The following is a 7,360-nucleotide window of genomic DNA, read 5'->3' on the forward strand; positions in this document are numbered from 1 at the left end:
GATGTATGCTGCAGTGTTAACGGTCTGGCTGTAATCCAGATCAGTGTGTGTGCTGTAGTGTGAATTTTCTGGCTGTAATCCAGATCAGTGTTTGTGCTACAGTGTGAATGGTCTGGCTGTAATCTAGATCAGTGTGTGCGTGCTGCCATGTGTATGGACTGGCTGTAAACCAGATCAGTGTGTGTGCTGCGCTGTGAATGGTCTGGCTGTAATCTAGATCAGTGTGTGTGCAGCAGTGTGAATGGTCTGGCTGTAATCAAGTTGTGTGTGTGTGATGTAGTGTAAATGGTCTGGCTGTAATCCAGATCAGTGTGTGTGCTGCGTTGTGAATGGTCTGGCTGTAATCCAGATTGGTGTGCGTGTGCTGCAGTGTGAATGGTCTGGCTGTAATCCAGATCAATGTGTGTGCAGTAGTGTGAATGGTCTGGCTGTAATCCAGATCAGTGTGTGTGCTGCAGTGTCAATGGTACGGCTGTAATCCAGATCAGTGTGCGTGTGCTGCAGTGTGAATGGTCTGGCTGTAATCCAGATCAATGTGTGTGCAGTAGTGTGAATGGTCTGGCTGTAATCCAGATCAGTGTCTGTGCCATGGTGTGTATGGTCAGGCTGTAATCTAGATCAGTGTGTGTGCAGCAATATGAATGCTCTGGGTGTAATCCAGATCAGTGTGTGTGTGTGTGTGTGTGTATGAGTGCAGCAGTGTGAATGGTCTGGCTCTAATCTAGATCAGTGCGTGTGTGCTGCAGTGTGAAAGGTCTGGCAGTAATCCAGATCACTGTGTGTGCTGCAGTGTGAATTGTCTGGCTGTATTCCAGATAAGTGTGTGTGCAGTAGTGTGAATGGACTGGCTGTATTCCAGATCAGTCTGAGTGCTGCAGTGTGAATGGTCTGGCTGTAATGAAGATCAGTGTGTGTGTGTGCTGCAGTGTGAATGGTCTGGCTGTAATCCAGATCAGTGTGTGTGTGTGTGCTGCAGTTTGAATGGTCTGGCTGTAATCCAGATCAGTGTGTGTGCTGCAGTATGTATAGTCTGGCTGTAATCCAGATCAGTGTGTGTGTGCTGCAGTGCGAATGGTCTGGCTGTAATCCAGATCAGAGTGCGTGCTGCATTGTGAATGGTTTGGCTGTAATCCAGATCAGTGTGTGTGCTGTAGTGTGAATGGTCTGGCTGTAATCCACATCAGTGTACGTGTGTGTCTGCTGCAGTGTGACAGGTCTGGCTGTCATCCAGATCAGTGTGTGTGCTGCAGTGTAATTGTTCTGGCTGTAATCTAGATCAGTATGTGTGCTGCAGTGTTAATGGTCTGGCTGTAATCCAGATCAGTGTGTGTGCTGTAGTATGAATTTTCTGGCTGTAATCCAGATCAGTGTCTGTGCTACAGTGTGAATGGTCTCACTGCAATCCAGATCAGCGTGTGTGCAGCAGTGTGAATGATCTGGCTGTAACCCAGATCAGTGTGTGTGCAGCAGTGTGAATGGTCTGGCTGTAATCCAGATCAGTGTTTGCGTGCTGCAGTGTGAATGGTCGGGCTGTAATCCATCTCAGTGTGTGTGTGCTGAATTGTGAATGGTCTGGCTGTAATCCAGCTCACTGTGTGTGTGCTGCAGTGTGAAAGGTCTGGCTGTAATCCAGATCACTGAGTGTGTGCTGCCGTGTGAATGGTCTGGCTGTAATCCAGATCAGTGTGAATGGTCGGAGTGTAATCCAGATCAGTGTGTGTGCAGCAGTGTGAATGGTCTAGCTGTAATCTAGATCAGTGTGTGTGCTGCAGTGTGAATGGTCTGGCTGTAATCCAGATCAGTGTGTGTTCAGTAGTGTGATTGGTCTGGCTGTAATCCAGCCCAGTGTGTGTTCAGTAGTGTGATTGGTCTGGCTGTAATCCAGACCAGTGTGTGTGCTGCAGTATGAATGGTCTCGCTGCAATCCAGATCAGTGTGTGTGCTGCAGCGTGAATGGTCTGGCTGTAATACAAATCACTGTGTGTGTGTGCTGCAGTGTCAATGGTCTGACTGTAATCCAAATCAGTGTATCTGCGGCAGTGTGAATGGACTGGCTGTAATCCAGAGCAGGATGTGTGTTGCAGTGTGAATGGTCTGGCTGTAATCTAGATCAGTGTGTGTGCACCAGTGTGAATGGTCTGGCTGTAATCCAGATCAGTGTGTGTGCTGCAGTGTAAATGGTCTGGCTGTAATCCAAATCAGTATGTGTTCTGCAGTGTGAATGGTCTGGCTGTAATCTGCATCAGTGTGTGTGCACCAGTGTGAATGGTCTGGCTGTAATCGAGATCAGTGTGTGTGCTGTAATGTGAATGGTCTGGCTGTAATCCAGATCAGTGTCTGTGCTACGGTGTGTATGGTTTGGCTGTAATACAGATCAGTGTGTGTGCAGCAGTGTGAATGGTCTGGCTGTAATCTAGAACAGTGTGTGTGCTGCAGTGTGAATGGTCTGGCTGTAATCCAGATCAGTGTGTGTGCTGCATTGTGAATGGTCTGGCTGTATTCCAGATCACTGTGTGTGTGCTGCAGTGTGAATGGTCTGAGTGTAATCCAGTTCAGTGTGTGTGCTGTGGTGTCAATTTTCTGGCTGTACTCCAGATCAGTGTCTGTGCTGCAGTGTAAATGTTGTGGCTGTAATCAATTTCAGTATGTGTGCTGCAGTGTTAACGGTCTGGCTGTAATCCAGATCAGTGTCTGTGCTACAGTGTGAATGGTCTGGCTGTAATCTAGATCGGTGTGTGTGCAGCAGTGTGATTGGTCTGGCTGTAATCCAGATCACTGTGTGTGTGCTGCAGTGTGAATGGTCTGGCTGTTTTCCAGAACTGTGTGTGTGTGTGTGTGTGTGTGTGTGTGTGTGTGTGTGTGTGTGTGTGTGTGTGTGTTTGCGTGTATGTGTGCGGCACTGTGAATGGTCTGGCTCTAATCTAGATCAGTGCGTGTGTGCTGCAATATGAAAGGTCTGGCAGTAATCGAGATCAATGTGTGTGTTGCAGTGTGAATTGTCTGGCTGTACTCCAGATCAGTGTGAGTGCTGCATTATAAATGCTCAGGCTGTAATCCAGAGCAGTGTGTGTGTGCCGCAGTGTGAATTGTCTGGCTGTAATCCAGATCAGTGTGTGTGCAGTAGTGTGAATGGACTGGCTGTAATCCAGATCAGCCTGAGTGCTGCAGTGTGAATGGTCTGGCTGTAATGAAGATCAGTGTGTGTGTGCTGCATTGTGAATGGTCTGGCTGTATTCCAGATCAGTGTGTGTGCTGCAGTTTGAATGGTTTGGCTGTAATCCAGATCAGTGTGTGTGCTGCAGTATGAATAGTCTGACTGTAATCCAGATCAGTGTGTGTGTGCTGCAGTGTGAAAGGTCTGGCTGTAATCCAGTTGTGTGTGAGTGGTGTAGTGTAAATGGTCTGGCTGTAATCCAGATCAGTGTGTGCGTTGCAGTGTGAATGGTCTGGCTGTAATCCAGAACAGTATGTATGTTGCAGTGTGAATGGTCTGGCTGTAATCTAGTTCAGAGTGTGTGTGCTGCAGTGTGAATGGTCTGGCTGTAATCCAGTTGTGTGTGAGTGGTGTAGTGTAAATGGTCTGGCTGTAATCCAGATCAGTGTGTGCGTTGCAGTGTGAATGGTCTGGCTGTAATCCAGAACAGTATGTATGTTGCAGTGTGAATGGTCTGGCTGTAATCTAGTTCAGAGTGTGTGTGCTGCAGTGTGAATGGTCTGGCTGTAATCCAGATCAGTGTGTGTGCTGCAGTGTCAATGGTCCGGCTGTAATCCAGATCAGTGTGCGTGTGCTGCAGTGAGAATGGTCTGGCTGTAATCCAGATCAATGTGTGTGCAGTAGTGTGAATGGTCTGGCTGTAATCCAGATCAGTGTCTGTGCCACGGTGTGTATGGTCAGGCTGTAATCTAGATCAGTGTGTGTGCAGCAGTGTAATTGTTCTGGCTGTAATCCAGATCAGTATGTGTGCTGCAGTGTGAATGGTCTCACTGCAATCTAGATCAGTGTGTGTGCAGCAGTGTGAATGGTCTGGCTGTAATCCAGATCAGTGTGTGCGTGCTGCAGTGTGAATGGACTGGCTGTAATCCAGATCAGCGTGTGTGCAGCAGTGTGAATGATCTGACTGTAATCGAGATCAGTATGTGTGCAGCAGTGTGAATGGTCTGGCTGTAATACAGGTCAGTGTTTGCGTGCTGCAGTGTGAATAGGCGGGCTGTAATCCATTTCAGTGTGTGTGTGCTGCATTGTGAATGGTCTGGCTGTAATCGAGCTCACTGTGTGTGTGCTGCATTGTGAATGGTCTGGCTGTAATCCAGATCAGTGTGAATGGTCTGGCTGTAATCCAGATCAGTGTGTGTGTATTGCAGTGTGAATGGTCTGGTTGTAATCTAGATCAGTTTGTGTGTGCTGCAGTGTGAATGGTCTGGCTGTAATCCAGATCAGTGTGTGTGTGCTGCAGTGTGAATGGTCTGGCTGTAATCCAGATCAGTGTGCTTGTGTGTCTTCTGTAGTGTGAATGGTCTGGCTGTAATCCAGATCAGTGTTTGTGCTGCAGTGTGACTGGTCTGGCTTAATCCAGATCAGTGTGTGTGTTTCAGTGTAAATGTTCTGGCTGTAATCCATTTCAGTATGTGTGCTGCAGTGTTAATGATCTGGCTGTAATCCAGATCAGTGTGTTTGCTGTAGTGTGAATTTTCTGGCTGTAATCCAGATCAGTGTCTGTGCTACAGTGTGAATGGTCTGGCTGTAATCTAGTTCAGTGTGTGCACAGCATTGTGAATGGTTTGGTTGTAATCCAGATCACTGTGTGCATGCTGCTGTGTGAATTGTCTGGCTGTAGTCCAGGTCAGTGTGCGTGCTGCAGTGTGAATGGTCTGGCTTTAATCCAGATCAGTGTGTGTGTGCTGCAGAGTGAATGGTCTTGCTGTAATCCAGATCACTCTGTGTGTGCTGCAGTGTGAATGGTCTGGCTGTAATCCATATCAGTGTGAATGGTCTGACTGTAATCCAGATCAGTGTGTGTTCTGCAGTGTGAATGGTCTGGCTGTAATCCAGTTGTGTGTGTGTGCTGTTGTGTGAATGGTCTGGCTGTAATCCAGATCAGTGTGTGTATTGCAGTGTGAATGGTCTGGCTGTAATCCAGAGCATTATGTGTGTTGCAGTGTGAATGATCTGGCTGTAATCTAGTTCATTGTGTGTGTGCTGCAGTGTGAATGGTCTGGCTGTAATCCAGATCATTGTGTATGCTGCAGTGTGAATAGTCTGGCAGTAATCCAGAGCAGTATGTGTGTTGCAGTGTGAATGGTCTGGCTGTAATCTAGTTCAGTGTGTGTGTGCTGCAGTGTGAATGGTCTGGCTGTAATCCAGATCAGTGTGAGTGCTGCAGTGTGAATGGTTTGGCTGTAATGCAGATCAGTGTGTGTGCTGCAGTATGAATGGTCTGGCTGTAATCCACATCAGTGTACGTGTGTGTGTGTGCTGAAGTGTGAATGCTCTGGCTGTAATCCAGATCAGTGTGTGTGCTGCAGTGTGACTGGTCTGGCTGGAATCCAGATCAGTATGTGTGCTGTAGTGTTAATGGTCTGAGTGTAATCCAGTTCAGTGTGTGTGCTGTGGTGTCAATTTTCTGGCTGTACTCCAGATCAGTGTCTGTGCTGCAGTGTAAATGTTGTGGCTGTAATCAATTTCAGTATGTGTGCTGCAGTGTTAACGGTCTGGCTGTAATCCAGATCAGTGTCTGTGCTACAGTGTGAATGGTCTGGCTGTAATCTAGATCAGTGTGTGTGCAGCAGTGTGATTGGTCTGGCTGTAATCCAGATCACTGTGTGTGTGCTGCAGTGTGAATGGTCTGGCTGTTTTCCAGAACTGTGTGTGTGTGTGTGTGTGTGTGTGTGTGTGTGTGTGTGAGTGTGTTTGCGTGTATGTGTGCGGCACTGTGAATGGTCTGGCTCTAATCTAGATCAGTGCGTGTGTGCTGCAATATGAAAGGTCTGGCAGTAATCGAGATCAATGTGTGTGTTGCAGTGTGAATTGTCTGGCTGTACTCCAGATCAGTGTGAGTGCTGCATTATAAATGCTCAGGCTGTAATCCAGAGCAGTGTGTGTGTGCCGCAGTGTGAATTGTCTGGCTGTAATCCAGATCAGTGTGTGTGCAGTAGTGTGAATGGACTGGCTGTATTCCAGATCAGCCTGAGTGCTGCAGTGTGAATGGTCTGGCTGTAATGAAGATCAGTGTGTGTGTGCTGCATTGTGAATGGTCTGGCTGTATTCCAGATCAGTGTGTGTGCTGCAGTTTGAATGGTTTGGCTGTAATCCAGATCAGTGTGTGTGCTGCAGTATGAATAGTCTGACTGTAATCCAGATCAGTGTGTGTGTGCTGCAGTGTGAAAGGTCTGGCTGTAATCCAGATCAGTGTGCGTGCTGCAATGTGAATGGTTTGGCTGTAATCCAGATCAGTGTGTGTGCTGTAGTGTGAATGGTCTGGCTGTAATCCAGATCAGTGGACGTGTGTTTGTGCTGAAGTGTGAATGGTCTGGCTGTAAAACAGATCAGTGTGTCTGCTGCAGTGTGACAGGTCTGGCTGTCATCAGGATCAGTGTGTGTGCTGCAGTGTTTATGGTCTGACTGTAATCCAGATCAGTGTGTGTGCTGTAGTATGAATTTTCTGGCTGTACTTCAGATCAGAGTCTGTGCTGCAGTGTGAATGGCTTCACTGCAATCTAGATCAGTGTGTGTGCAGCAGTGTGAATGGTCTGGCTGTAATCCAGATCAGTGTGTGCGTGCTACAGTGTGAATGGACTGGCTGTAATCCAGATTAGTGTGTGTGTGCTGTAGTGTGAATGGTCTTTCTGTAATCCAGATCAGTGTGTGTGCTGCATTGTCAATGGTCTGGCGGTAATCCAGATCACTGTGTGTGTGTTTGTGTGTGTGTGTGTGTCTGTGTGCTCCATTGTGAATGGCCTGGCTGTAATCCAGATCAGTGTGTGTGCTGCAATGTGAATGGTCTGGCTGTCATCCAGATCAGTGCGTCTGCTGCAGTGTGAATGGTCTGGCTGTAATCCAGATCAGTGTGTGTGCTGCAGTGTGAATGGTCTGGCTGTAATCCAGATCAGTGTGTGCGTGCTACAGTGTGAATGGACTGGCTGTAATCCAGATTAGTGTGTGTGCTGCAGTGTGAATGATCTGGCTGTCATCCAGATCAGTGTGTGTGTGCTGTAGTGTGAATGGTCTTTCTGTAATCCAGATCACTGTGTGTGCTGCATTGTCAATGGTCTGGCGGTAATCCAGATCACTGTGTGTGTGTTTGTGTGTGTGTGTGTGTGTCTGTGTGCTCCATTGTGAATGGCCTGGCTGTAATCCAGATCA

The sequence above is a fragment of the Carcharodon carcharias genome, chromosome 20, assembly GCF_017639515.1.
Source record: "Carcharodon carcharias isolate sCarCar2 chromosome 20, sCarCar2.pri, whole genome shotgun sequence".
In the NCBI taxonomy this organism is placed as follows: Eukaryota; Metazoa; Chordata; class Chondrichthyes; order Lamniformes; family Lamnidae; genus Carcharodon; species Carcharodon carcharias.